This window comes from Sorex fumeus, unplaced genomic scaffold, assembly GCF_029834395.1.
Source record: "Sorex fumeus unplaced genomic scaffold, SorFum_2.1 ptg000061l, whole genome shotgun sequence".
In the NCBI taxonomy this organism is placed as follows: Eukaryota; Metazoa; Chordata; class Mammalia; order Eulipotyphla; family Soricidae; genus Sorex; species Sorex fumeus.
This window is the reverse complement of record NW_026606118.1, coordinates 20,342,855-20,356,196: the sequence shown is the minus strand read 5'-3', so window position 1 is coordinate 20,356,196 and position 13,342 is coordinate 20,342,855. Positions and strand designations below refer to the sequence as shown.

Sequence of the window (13,342 nt, the reverse complement as noted above, 5' to 3'; positions counted from 1 at the left end):
AAGCTCTGGGCAGTATATGTGGTACTGGGGATTGAACTCAGGTCAGCCTCGTGCAAGGCAAGTAAGTGCCTTACCTGCTGTACTGTCTCTCTCTCTCTCTCTCTCTCTCTCTCTCTCTCTCTGGTCTGCATATGTGACATATATTTTTATATTTGGTGAATATTGCTAAATTATTCCTCCCCCCCCCCCCATACCTGCAGACTTTAGAAGTCTTCTCTGCTGCCCCAAAGAATGTCGGGGAAATGGAATGGTTTAACTTAATTCTCCCACACATTATAGAATTGCTCATTCTATAATTAGCCTACTAATTTTCTATTGGAGGGCTGGAGCGGCGATAGCACAGCGGGTAAGGCATTTATTTACCTTGCACGCAGCTAACCCAGGTTCAATTCCTCCATCCCTCTCAGAGAGTCCAGCAAGCTACCAAGAGTATCCTGTCTGCAGGGCAGAGCCTAACAAGCTCCCCATGGCATATTCAATATGCCAAAAACAGTAACAAGTCTCACAATGGAGATGTTACTGGTGCCCGCTCAAGCAAATCGATGAACAATGGGAGGACAGTGCTACAGTGCTACAATTTTCTATTGAGTGGCATGGTTCACTGTCTGGGTTCACTGAGCACTAAATCCTTTCATTGGAAACTCATTGGGAAGAAACAACATCACAACAAAGAACTCCTTCCTTAAATTTAAGAGGGGAGTAAGATGCCTGTCAAGGAAAGAGGAAACTGAGGAAATGCCTATCACAATAGAGGATCATCATCTCTGATGCAGAGAGCCATTTCTCTATGTGTGTTTCAAATAATGAGCATTATGACGGGCTACTAGGAAGACTAGTGAAGGCAAAAGGTAGGAAGGGTGAATGGAGGTTTGGTGTGTGCCTCTGGCTGAGGATTCCATACATGATGCTAAGAATGAAGATGGCTAAAGCGGCTATGGGAAAAGATGCAGTTTCTCCTGTTGAATGGATTGACTGGAATGAGAAGATGCAGTTCCTCCTGTTGAATGGCATCAGAAAAGCCTGGTTGCTTAGTATTAGACGCAGAAACATAGCTGGTCTCACATGATCATTTTAAATGTTTTCGGGACTTGTTCAACGTCCACTTCCTTAGGTACACATTCAGATTCTAGTAACCAGGCTCTCTGGGAAGAGTATCAGTTTTCTAGTTGCGGGTCAGAACAGTGTATTCAATTTTGATTTATCTTGGCATATTTGTTATTATTATTAATTTTTTAAAAATTTGCCTTTAGTTTTCTAAGTCTGGGTTGGCTGAGAAAAGGTAGAAAAGCATTAGAAAACCTTGAAAAACATTCTCCAAAGCCTCACGCGTGTCTGGAGCCACGTGTCCCAGAGGCTCGGGCTGTTGGGAGACATCTGGAATTGTGAGGCTTGGCTGCCTGAGATAGTTTTACTCTCGTCTCACGCGCCTGTTTTTTCGGGAAGGATATGGTTTTGAAACATTAACTTGTCTTGGCATTATTTTCCATCACCTAATAAAGTGCTCTCTGAATCATTAAATATTGAGAAGTTTACTGAAGAAGGTTGTAACCCCTGCACCTGGTTGGTTAATTCAAAAGCGGCATTTCTCTTCCTCAGCTGCTACCCCACCCAACTCCTCCCCTGAAGAAGGAGAAGAAGAAGAAAAAGCTCTTTGTGCCTTTGTGATGTCTAGCAGGATTTTCTGATGGTAGTTTCTGGATGTGTATAGAGTCCTGCCTCTTTTTTTCCCTCAGGAATTGTGATCTCCCAACAGCTACTGCATAATTATCCAAATAGATGGCATTATTGAAGAGATAAACACTGAAAATAATTCTTTGTGTACAAAGCATATTGCTTGAACTTCCTGGGATAAAAGGAAAGTTCCGCCTTTCATCAGGGGCCTGGGGCCTCCGTTTTATATTGAACTTTCTGCCCTTTGGGGCCGTATATTACTTTAAATAGCTACCAGCTGACAGACTTGGTTGCTGGCTGATGTTAACTAGAAAGCTGCAATCTATTGAGGAGAGGCCCCTTGCAGAAGTACAGTGGCAGTAGACAATGAATGGAAATCTCACATCACTACAAGGGTCTTGAAGCTCCTTAATACTTGAATTTTAAGCCCAGGCTTAGAAGGGATGTGGAAAGGAGAATTGTGTCCATCTCTTCCAAAGGCGTTAGGACCTGAATACTTCCTTGCCACAGAATGCTTTTGGCATGTACCATTTTTTTCCTTCCCACCCAATGTCAAAGCTCTTTTTGAATAAAGCTTTCATGTACATATTTATTGCTAATCACCTGTGACCTCCATGGACTTCCCTATAGAAGTGCCCACTAACCCACAAACCTTCTTTCTTCCCTTTATATTGTCCAATATAAAGAGACATGTTGAACTTTGCATTAAACAAATGAATAAAGAAAGCACACTTTATAGCTTTAAAATTTTCTACTGGTTTAACAGAGGGGAACCGTAAAGATACGAAGAAGACATACATGTTTTTCAGCAAAGCATGTGTGTTTGACAAAACCCTAAGGAAGAGCTTATTGCTTTATAAGCCACCTCATAACAAATCAAATCAGACACACTTTTAAGTACAGCACTGTCCACTGTCCTCCCGTTGTTCATCGATTTGCTCGAGTGAGCACCAGCAACGTCTCCATTGTGAGACATCTTGTTACTGTTTTTTTTTTTGGAGGGGGGGCATATCAAATATGTCACAGGTAGCTTGCCAGGCTTTGCCATGCGGGCAGGATACTCTCGGTAGCTTGTTGGGCTCTCTGAGAGGGGTGGAGGAGTTGAACCCAGGTCGGCCCAGGTCAGCCGCATGCAAGGCAAACTCCCTACCCACCGTGCTATCGCTCCAGCACAATTTTAAGTATACAAAATTTAAATTAGCCTAACCTTTGAACTTTTTTGCCAAAGTCATATATATGATTACATGTGTATGTGTTATTGAGTTCTTCCTGTAACATTTGTTTGTCTTTATGTTTGAGAGGACTTATTTCATGAGAGAATTCTTAGACTATGCAGTGTTGATCTTTGTTACAGGAATGGGTAGTACATTTATTCCATCGCTTGAGGATGAGTGTACAATTTATTTGCACACTAGTTTAGACTGGCAAAGTGTCAATTACTTCAAATTTCATCATCCAATTTATTAAGTCTTTCTGGTGATGTGTTATTCACTCTGGAGGCCTCTTTTTTTTATTTGATGATTATAGGATTATAGAAGATAATGTATCAAAGAAGTTCATGATTAAAAAATGGGGGCTAGGGAGATGTAAGGCATATAACTGTGATATTCTGCACACAGAATTTATGCTGAGAAAGTAGTCTTATTTATAGATGTATTTACGCAGATCAAGGGTACAATGTGCTCACTTTATAAAAGTAATCCACATTTTTAAGTCTTCTAGTGTGCTACCTATCAAAGAGCACATTAGTTATGAATATACCTTAAATACATAGGTTTTTGATTTTCATACTGAGCACAGCGGTAGGGCGTTTGCCTTGCACGCAGCCAACATGGCCGACCCGAGTTCGATTCCTCCGCCCCTCTCGGAGAGCCCGGCAAGCTACCGAGAGTATCTCGCCCACACGGCAGAGCATGGCAAGCTTCCTGTGACGTATTCGATATGCCAGACACAGTAACAACAAAGTCTCCGATGGAGACGCTACTGGGCCTGCTCGAGCAAATCGATGATCAACGAGAGGGCCTTTATTTTATTATTATTATTTACTGAATGTTTGAATTTTTACATAAAACAGCAATCACTTTTCAATACTTTAAAATGATATTTTAGTTGCTATCCCACATTTTAGTGAGAGTGTAGCTACCTTGTCATTCAAATGAGACAAGAAATTAACATGTTTTTCTTTTGAGGGGTTTATATGGATCCACTGAATGTTATTCCTCCACTTTTTTTTTAAATTTTCTTTTTCCATAAGTGTGTCATGTCAGTAGAGACAGGGCCAAGAATATTGCTTCATGGTTGGAAGCCTGCCTCATGAGCTGGGGGAGAAGGCAGCTGGAGTAGAGAAGGGATCACTAAGTCAGTGATCATTGGAGGGGGGATAGTTCAGGATGGGAGATGTGTGCTGAAAGTAGATAAAAGACCAAACGTGATAGACTCTCAGTATCTGTACTGCAAACCCTAATGTTCAAAAGTAGAGAGAGTATGGTGAAACTTGTCTGCCATAGCGATGGGGGGAGGGGTGCGGTGGGTGGGGATACTGGGGACATTGATGGTAGAAAAATGTGCACTGGTGGAGCGATGGATGTTCAATCATTGTGTGACTGAAACTCAAACATGAAAGCTTTGTAACTGTATCCCACAGTGATTAAAAAAATACTATAAAAATAAAAAGAAGTTCATGAGTAAAAATTTTAGAAAGGGTTATCATGCATGGTTCATCAATCTCTTAGTTTTTGATACTTTATAACTGTAATGAGAGAGTTTCAAGTCTTCTTTTTGTCCTCTCAAAAGATATTAGTTCTGAATAATTGGCATTTGTAGGAAATATCTATAAAGCTGGTAGTTGGTCCAGAGTTTCTCACTTTCGGACACTATCCTAGCAAGCCATGTGAGAAGGAACATATCATACTCTGTCTTGTTACTTCTACCCCATAGATACCTGTCATGATGATATGGTTTCCTTGTTCTTTGGAGAACGCTCCTTAATACACAAGATGCTTTTCCTTTTGCCTCAAGACTGACCTAGTAGTATAAGAAGACAAGATGCTTATTACTGAGCTCTAATATTAGCACACTTTTCATGTCCGGGCATAAGAAAAGAACACTTTAAGCTGAAGAGACTTTTGGAGAGAAAGATGATGGTATTCTCTGCTGTTTTAGAGTTTTTATTTAATTCCCTCCTCTGATATGTGCATGGGATGGCGTGTTTGCACAAGTCTGTGATCACAGTGCCTCCTGCACCCTGGGTGGTACTTGGAAGTTTGCCCAGCTGAGAAAGAGTATTCTTTTTCTTTCTATTTATTTATTTGCTAGTGGTGGTGCTGGTGATAGTGGCAGTCCTGGTGGTTCCTTTTGTTTTGTATTTATGCAAAAAAAGTTTATTTGTTGGGGCAGAAAGATCCCAGCATGTGGCTCTAGAGCCTTCACCAATGGCCAATCACAGTGTAGCCCTTTGTGACATTTCAGAGGATTGGTCTTCACTGATGCCAGTGCTGAAAAATAAAATAAAAATTTAGACAGGAGATTTTTTTTTATAAATTTCTGGATAATCACTACCTTATCACCATAGTCTGTGTATAAATTGGAATTAGGGGCTTGGAGGTGAAACACATTCCACGCCAAAGCTCATAAAACCATTTTGCCCTTGGGGACAGGTTGGATTTTATGAATCAATGATGAAAATATTTTAAAAGCTTGTTAAATTTCGTACAGATCCGCATATGTAAAACACATGCCATTTAAATACAGATATGAAAATAAGTTGAGAATGAAAAGGAAAGAAAAAGGGTTTGCAAATCCCAAAAATAATAACCACATTGCATAGTATTCTCTGATCATTTTTTTTCTCCTCCTAATGGAAACTTTTTCCTATATATAATTAAATGAGTGGTAACAACTTTGATATTTACGGAATTCAAATAGCTCTTTAGTTAGGATGATCGTGTTTTATTTTTGCTCTCCCTCCTTTTTTCTGCCCTGCTCAAGAAAGTACATTTAATTATATTAAGATCAACATCATTCCATTTGTGGTAGTGTCACCTTTAAAAGCATTGTATATTTATGATGAAATTCTTCGTATAAGTAGAGAAATGGGTTTCATATGGACACATGTGGCACACTTCACTTTTATTAGCCTGCTCACTAGCTAAGTAATGCAAAAGCAAAAAATCACTTTTTCGCCTTGAAATCATGTCTGAAATAGCGGTGCAAAGAATCTACTATTTGGAGTGAACTTTTTCTTTTCAAGCCATTACCCTGAAAACGTTGTAGAAGATAGTATTTTCCTGAGTGCCAGTAAAATTTAACATCCAAATGGGAGACATATTAAAAAGTAACTGGCTCTTAACTCCCATTCTGAATAGTTTTACTTAAGTTTTATTTTGGAATCAAGTAAATTCCCCCACAGGGAACACAGAGAAACAGTTTGACTGACTTGTAACAGAATCAGTGAGATCAAAGAACTTTCCTGGGAAAGTATTTTCACCCTCCTATTTTATGCTAAAAACGCCCCCCCCCCATTTTCTTTTTCCTTCCTTCCTTTCTCCCTCCCTCCCTCCTTCCCTCCTTTCCTCTTTCTTTCTTTCTTTCTTTCTTTCTTTCTTTCTTTCTTTCTTTCTTTCTTTCTTTCTTTCTCTCTCTCTTTCTCTCTTTCTTTTAAGCAATCACACAATTGATCAGACATATTTTCTTTTGTGGCTCGTGTGGTTCTGTCTTTCTGGTCTCCCTTATTTTCCTGGGTGGGTTCCAGATGGGGAGGTGCGTTCCTGAGATGCGTTCGGGATGCGTTGGAGAGCTGATGCTGACTGACTAGGGGAGGCGTCCAGGAAGTGGGAGTGAGCTTGGATGCGAACCGTAGGAGGGGTGGCGGCAGGGAGGATGCCGATTAAAATAATAAACAACGCTGGAAACAGACGTGGATTACTATACGACGGTCAGGTCGGCGTCGGGGAACGGCCGACACCGTCGGGGGTGCTGCTCTGCCTTGCATCAGACTCTGCAGAGGGGGCCCGACATCTGCAGCTGGAACTTTGCTCCGGACACGAAGAACTTTGGAAATCACTGGGTTCTGGGGCACTCCGGGACAGCATCCCGCCGCAGAGCCTGACCTAGGGAAGGGGACTGCAACTCGCTTGGTGGTTACCATAGCAACGGCAGCGGCTGGTGTCTGGGAGAGTGGGAACCAGTGGCCTCTTGTCCCGTGCCGGGTTGTTTCAGCAGATCAGAGCGCGCTGATTTCTGGCTGTGCAGCTCTGTCGAAGTCACGCTCTTTGAAAACTGGCTGTGAACCAAACAACTTTTTTTTTCTTTTTCTTTCTTTTTTTTTTTCTTTCTGAAACCAGTCTGAATGGAGGAAGTGGGTAATACTTGAGTGTTTTTTTTTCTTTTCCCCTCCCTTGACTTCTTTCATGCAAGTTTCCAGGACCTAACTTCTTTTTTCACTGTGTGTAATTGAGACCAAGCCCGAAAGCTTGGGGCCCAGGAGAGAAGCGCTGTGGGCTTGCAGGTCATTAGTGAGGTGAGCTGAAGGGAATCCCAGGCTTCCCAGAGCCAAAGGGGACCATGCCAGACTCATGGATCGCTGCTAACAGAAAACCTCAGAGCAGGTCTCTGCCTTGCGTGCTTCAAAGCCCATGAAGAAGCGAACTCACAGGGGGGCTGGCTGCAATGCCCCCCAGCACGCTGCTGCTACTCATGGACCACAGCACCAGGGCCAGGCTTGTAAAGGATTTTACAAAGGGTTTTAAAGTATAGCCAGAAAAGATACGGGTTGGTGAAGTTCAGCGCCGTTGTCCAAAGGAAGTTTGCTGGCAAGATGTAGGTCCAAGGGCTACTGGAGGATGATTGGTCTGAACTTCAGCTTAAGGGAGCTGCTGTCAAAATTTGAAAAGGTATGCGGAAAACGGACTTTTTCTTCTTCCTTGTCTGTTTCTTTCTTGGGGGCTGGGGGGGGGGGGCTGTATTGAGATCACACATTCCTTTTTGTGTGTGTGTGTGAAATTTTGGATCATTTTATGTGATGTCAAAAGTTTATTTGCTGTGATAATCTCCCCCCTTCCAAAAAAATTTTTTTTCTTTTTCAACTAAGGAAAGGAGCAGATCTTTCCTTGGGTCAGGAGGGTTCTCGTGATGCCTGTCAGGGTGAGAATTGCACATCAGAAGTAAGCCTGTGTATTCAAGTCGGCTGGTAATTGAACTGAAAGTTATTTTGGAAAAAAAAAATCAGCACCATCACCTGGTTTTCATGCCAGCAACTGACTTCATGAGGCATGGGGTGCGTTTTCCATTGCCCTCGGGTTTATCTTTCTGCACTGACCAAAGACTGTCTTCCCCAGCCCTTCTTTACACAGTTGTAGTTCTGCAAGTCGGGGGAAGGTGTCTCACTCATCTGATCTCAAACTATCTGTCCTGAGGGTGTCTGTTGGACATGTCTGCTTGGAGCATTACGTTTACATTGAGTTCTTTTTTCCATAGGAAAGTTCTTGGCACTCTGTTGCCCTGAGGCTAGCCTGCCAAGTGGTACTTTACATTTGGTGTTAAACAAAACAGAAAAGACCTCCCCCCCCCCCCCATGCTGGTCATGGGCTCCTGCTCCCCTTGGCCTGTGCAGAGTGCGCACCTACCTTCATTCAAACTTTGATCTTTAAAGAAAGAGGGGAAACACTCTTTCTGCACAGAAATCAATGATTTATCTCTTAACATTGCATTCAGTGGCTTTTGCCTGGAATTTCATGGTTTATTGCAGGGACAAATACAAGCAAGCATGTATTGCGTTGTAACAAGAATCATGGGCTTTTTTTTTTTTCTTACACAATCACAGTTACCAGAAGGCAAAGGACTAGAGCCACATCATTTGGGAAGTCTGAAAGCGTTTCCCAAACAATTGCAGTCATTGCTTGCCTCCTAATGGTGGAAGCAGTGTAGTAGGGGAGAGAGAAGAGAAAGAAGAACTCAACTTCTGCTTCTGGAATGCTCTTCTCTCTCTCTCTCTCTCTCTCTCTCTCTCTCTCTCTCTCTCTCTCTCTCTCTCTCTCTCTCTCCTCTCCCCCAGCACCCCTACTGTAGGAGAAAGGATCAGAGGCCAGGGACACTTTAACCTCCCTCCTGAAGACAGTGTTAAGCACCTAAATTCCTGAAACTAAGGGATAGTTCCCAGTAAACTGACTGGTCACTTAGAAGGAGCAGAGGAGGGCATGAATCTCTTCCTTAAGGCAGCTGGTAACAGCAGGTGACAAACTTTATGACCATCATGAGGTCTGTTAGCTTGGTTTGTATAGGTTTGCCTGTTTCTTCCTTAAAAGGTATAGGGCATATGCCACATGCATTATTCATTACCTGGCCCCCCTGAGAGGCAGTAATTGTGGGCAAGAGCTAGAATTTTGTGTTATAATTGCCGCTATTAGTTTTAAAGACCTAGTTCAGATACCAGGGGTTAGCAGCCGGATTCAACCCTCTGGTCATTTTATTGACAAATCTACATGTTTTGCTCATAGTCATATGATGTTTTTCTGAACTCTCAAACCTTATTATCTGCATAGTTCAGTACTAAAATACTACTTATTTTAGTAGTTGAATGGACAGTAAAAGTCATTTATTGGCGCATTCTTGTCAAAGATCTGATTTAAGATTTTTTTAAGGCACTGGGCAAGTTGAAAGAAAAGTCTAGGGGCAATTCTCAATCTGGCATTTTCCGTATGTGTTTATTTTCATGTTAGAGGCTTTTGTAAAAACTTTTGTTGAAGGTTATCACGCATGAATAGGTTGGGTGTCCCTCCCTCCACACTCCTCCCTCCCTCAACCCCCCTACCCTCCCCTGCGACTAGTCTTTTAGAAAAAAATCCTCTGTGGATTTTTACAAAAGCTGTTTCATATATTCAACCTTTGCTATGTTGATTCCTTGCCAGGAAAACTGGTACTATGGAAAGGTATCACTATTCTACATCACCCAACGAGAACTAACTACTCCCCCTAACTCTGAAAGCAATAAAGACATTTCAAGGGAAATGCCAAGACCTGTTGCAGTAAAGCAGAGGCTGTGTGAGAGCTTCAGAAACTGAATAACCGTCTCTCCCTGATCCATTTCTTCTCATTTCTCTCAGACCTCTTGCTCCCTCAACAATAGTGATCAACCTTTAGAGAAGAAACTCATCTGAGTCGTAGAACACCTTTCTCTTCATTCCAGTGGGTCCAGTGATTCAGTCTGACATTTAGGTTTTTATAGCATAAATGATAATTTTTGCTGTGTTATTGAATCCATTGTAGATTTAGAGAAAACTAGTTTCCGACCTGGGGAAAATATTGGATCTTCTGATCATAGTTAATCTGGAAAGTTTTAGGCTGGGCTGTTGATTGCGGTTTCTTATTGACAGCAGACCTTTAGCATAACTTTGTCAGCAGTCTATGAGGTAAAATGAAAGAGGATCTATTACAGTTTTTATACATGCACATGCATATAGATGTATAACTATTTTATATAAAATATATTTGTATATTTGCCTTTTGAGCTTCACTTAGCTGTGCTCAGGGCTTACTCCTGCCTCGTCACTCAGGGTTCACTCCTTGCTGGACTTGAAGTCTGGACAGCTGCATGCAAGGCAAGAGCCCTACCCACCATACTATCTCTCCTGCCCTGAACTTTTTCTTTTTTCATTTAGAGAAAAATCAGTGGTTGATATATATTAGATGACCTATTCATATATGAAGGTTTAGCATGCATGTGAGAAGGGTTTTCTGATAATCTAGTCCCTGAATAGAAGATTTCAGGATTGTGATTTTCCAAGGTGGGTATATAGCCCTTGAACTCACTGCCTTGGAGGCAAGAAGGATTCCTTGCTGTACCTTCCAAGTGACAGCTCATCAGAGATGGGGAAACCACAACTGAAGGCCTCTGCATGCTTTCTAGAGTTCTCCAGAAGAAGAGGTTAAACTAGAGTTTGCCACGAGGCTGGTAAATGCCAGCCAGGGGTCTTGCTCACCGAACACTGAGGACTGAACACATACGAGTCTAGTGCAGGGTCGCCAGATGGAGACTTAGAACTCACATTTGGCTTGGTACACAAAATTGTGCACCAGAACACATCTTCAATCCAGCCTATGAGCTGAGTTATTTTTAACTTCCATGACTTTAATGAATTCACTTTCTCCTTGAAATTACTTCACAAAGGAAGCACTTGATGGCATCAGTGGCGGTTAGTGGATGGCGGTACTCAAGCCTTTTGCCTTGTGTATTGTCTGTGCCAGTTATTTAGTTGTCACAGATAATTTTAGCTCAGTGACATTTTGAGTCACTTTTGCCTTTTATTAATTTATGCAGTTCTGCTAAATGATTAATGATCACTGAAGTTCTCAAAGGCTGGCCTGTGTGTATCATTTTCTCATAGTGTGTGTGTGTGTGTGTACACTTTGCCAAATTCTAACAACATAGGGAAACTTCATTTTGAACATCTGCCTCTTTCAGGGTGACTAGTTTTGAAAGTTATTATTGAGGCTGTATTTTGCTGCTTTGCTTTTTAATATCATTTTTTAAAACAAATGTGCCCTAGAAGAGACCTTAGGCATTACTTTTCAAGGTCTACTCATTGATTCCTTGATTTATTCCAATATTTATGAAGTGAGGGGTGCATACAAGCACTGGGCTGATTTTCAGGCCGGAGTAGATCTCCCCCTTGGCCTTGTGGGAGGATGCAGACCTCGAACCAGAAAGGTTTTCACTGCTAGTGGGTTTGCAGCAGTGGAGGTAGCTCACATAGGTAAACCCAACTCAATCCGGGTACTGCAGAATCTCTCCCGGAGAAACTGCATTTAACCTGGAACTTGAAAAATGACTTAGTTTAAGGAAGGGATGAGGTTATCTGCTGGTGTTGGCGCCTCTGTATGGATATGTGGTGATGTATTTTAGGGGAAAAGCAGACAGGAACTGCTTTGGTGCAGGTCAGGAGCTGAGTTGTGTATCTTGGGACCAGAGTTTTAAATACTTAAAATACACTGAGTCTTGGTTGGGATTTAAACATGCTCAATTTCAATTTTACTTTCTGATTTAGGAAGTTAAGGTGGGACTGTAGTTCATCCATATGAAATATCTAATGATGCTCTTGTTCATATACAGATTAACCCTCCTCATATAAAGTGTTCCTCAGAAGTCGATGCCTTCTGAATTTTTTTGTTTATGGTCTGGGGCCTAGTCTGTGCTCAGGGATTACTCCTGTTTGGGTTTAGGAAAACCATATTTGTTGTCAGGGATAACCACTGTGCTATCTCTTTGGCCCAAATCTTCTAAATTTTAATTCGCTAGGATTTTATTGTGCTTTAGTAGTAATTTGGTATAAGTCAAGGGCATGAAATACTTTATTGGGTGCAAGAAGCATTTGTGTTATTGTCAGTGCTGCTGTGCTGGAATTTAAGATGTAATTTATAGATTCTTTATCATTACAAGTTGCTTGTTCAAATTGTCTTGAAAGTACAGTTAACTGTGAACTTGTTCCACTTAGTAATTTAACTTTCTGTTCTCTGTTCTCAGACTTATAATCACAGAAAATTGGAAGCAAACATTATAGGACACAGCACTGAGTTCTTTCTTTTGAAAATGCTGCTGTAGATACAATCACTTTTTGACACCTTTTCTATTGTGTGTCAAAATGTGATTATATAATCCAGAGTGGCTTAAATCTATTGTTGAAAGAAAATGCAGTTTATATTCAAGAGATGAAGTGATTTGTTGAAATCAAAGTAATAATTAGTCGACCCCACGAATTGTAACTACTATCCCAGATTCCTTCTTAACTATCTCAAAACATAATTTCATATCACATAGCAGCTTTTGATGTTTTGGGGTATTATCTATAGGTAATATACCGCTATTAAAACGAAGCAACAGTCCCTCATTTTCCAAACCCAAGGTTCTGGCTGTGACCCCGCAGGGCTCCTGATCATCAATCCTAAACTGTCTCTGGATTCCGGTCTTAATTTGAAAGGAACAATGGATTTCTTTGCCCCTAATGGTTAATTATGTTGACTTAGCTTGAGCCTTGGGAGAGAGTAGGGAAGTTGTCACTGATCCCATTTCTTCACCTTCAGGGAAAAAGGTTAGGACTCCTTTAGAGAAAACACTGCTATGGCCATGTAGGGTTATGTAAATATGCCATGCAAAATAAACCAAAATTATGTCAGCCAAGCCCACAGAGGAGGAAATGTTTGAGCACTGGTTTAGTTGTTGAAGACTTCCTCATGGTGCTGTTATAAATCCCTCTTTCTTAAGAGATGATCTAAACAATTCCATTTATTATTACCTAAAGACATATTTTTGCCTACATAATTTACACTGCTATTTATTTATTTATTTAAAATTCTTTTTAGTGAAACACCATGAGGTACAGTTATAGACTTACAAATTTTTGTACTTGGGTTTCAATTATACAATGATCCAGTACCCATCCCTCCACCAGTGCCCATTCTCCATCATTTACATTTTTTAAAAAATTTTTGTTAGTGAAATACCATGAGGTACAGTTGTAGATTTATAAAGTGCTATTTAAATGTAGAAAATTAGAAATAAATAAAATGTGAACACAACTAGGAGTGACCCCTGAGCACAGCGCTAGGAATCAGCCTTGAACATAGCTGAGTATGGTTATGACCCAACACCCCCCCCAATCCCCAAAGAAATAAAATGTAC

General features: G+C 41.1%; 1 protein-coding gene across 5 annotated transcripts in view; it reads left to right on the top strand.

The window, feature by feature from the left end:
* The window catches only part of UTRN (utrophin), a 610,322-nt gene that overhangs the window by 398,092 nt on the left and 198,888 nt on the right, over positions 1 to 13,342 (top strand). The window contains exon 1 of one of the 5 annotated variants that reach the window (XM_056126434.1): positions 7,517 to 7,562. The exons of the other annotated variants lie outside the window; for them this stretch is intronic. The gene's annotated coding sequence lies outside the window, so the exon portion shown is untranslated. Of the gene's footprint in view, positions 1 to 7,516; positions 7,563 to 13,342 lie in introns of those variants that run through there. 5 annotated transcript variants of the gene reach the window in all.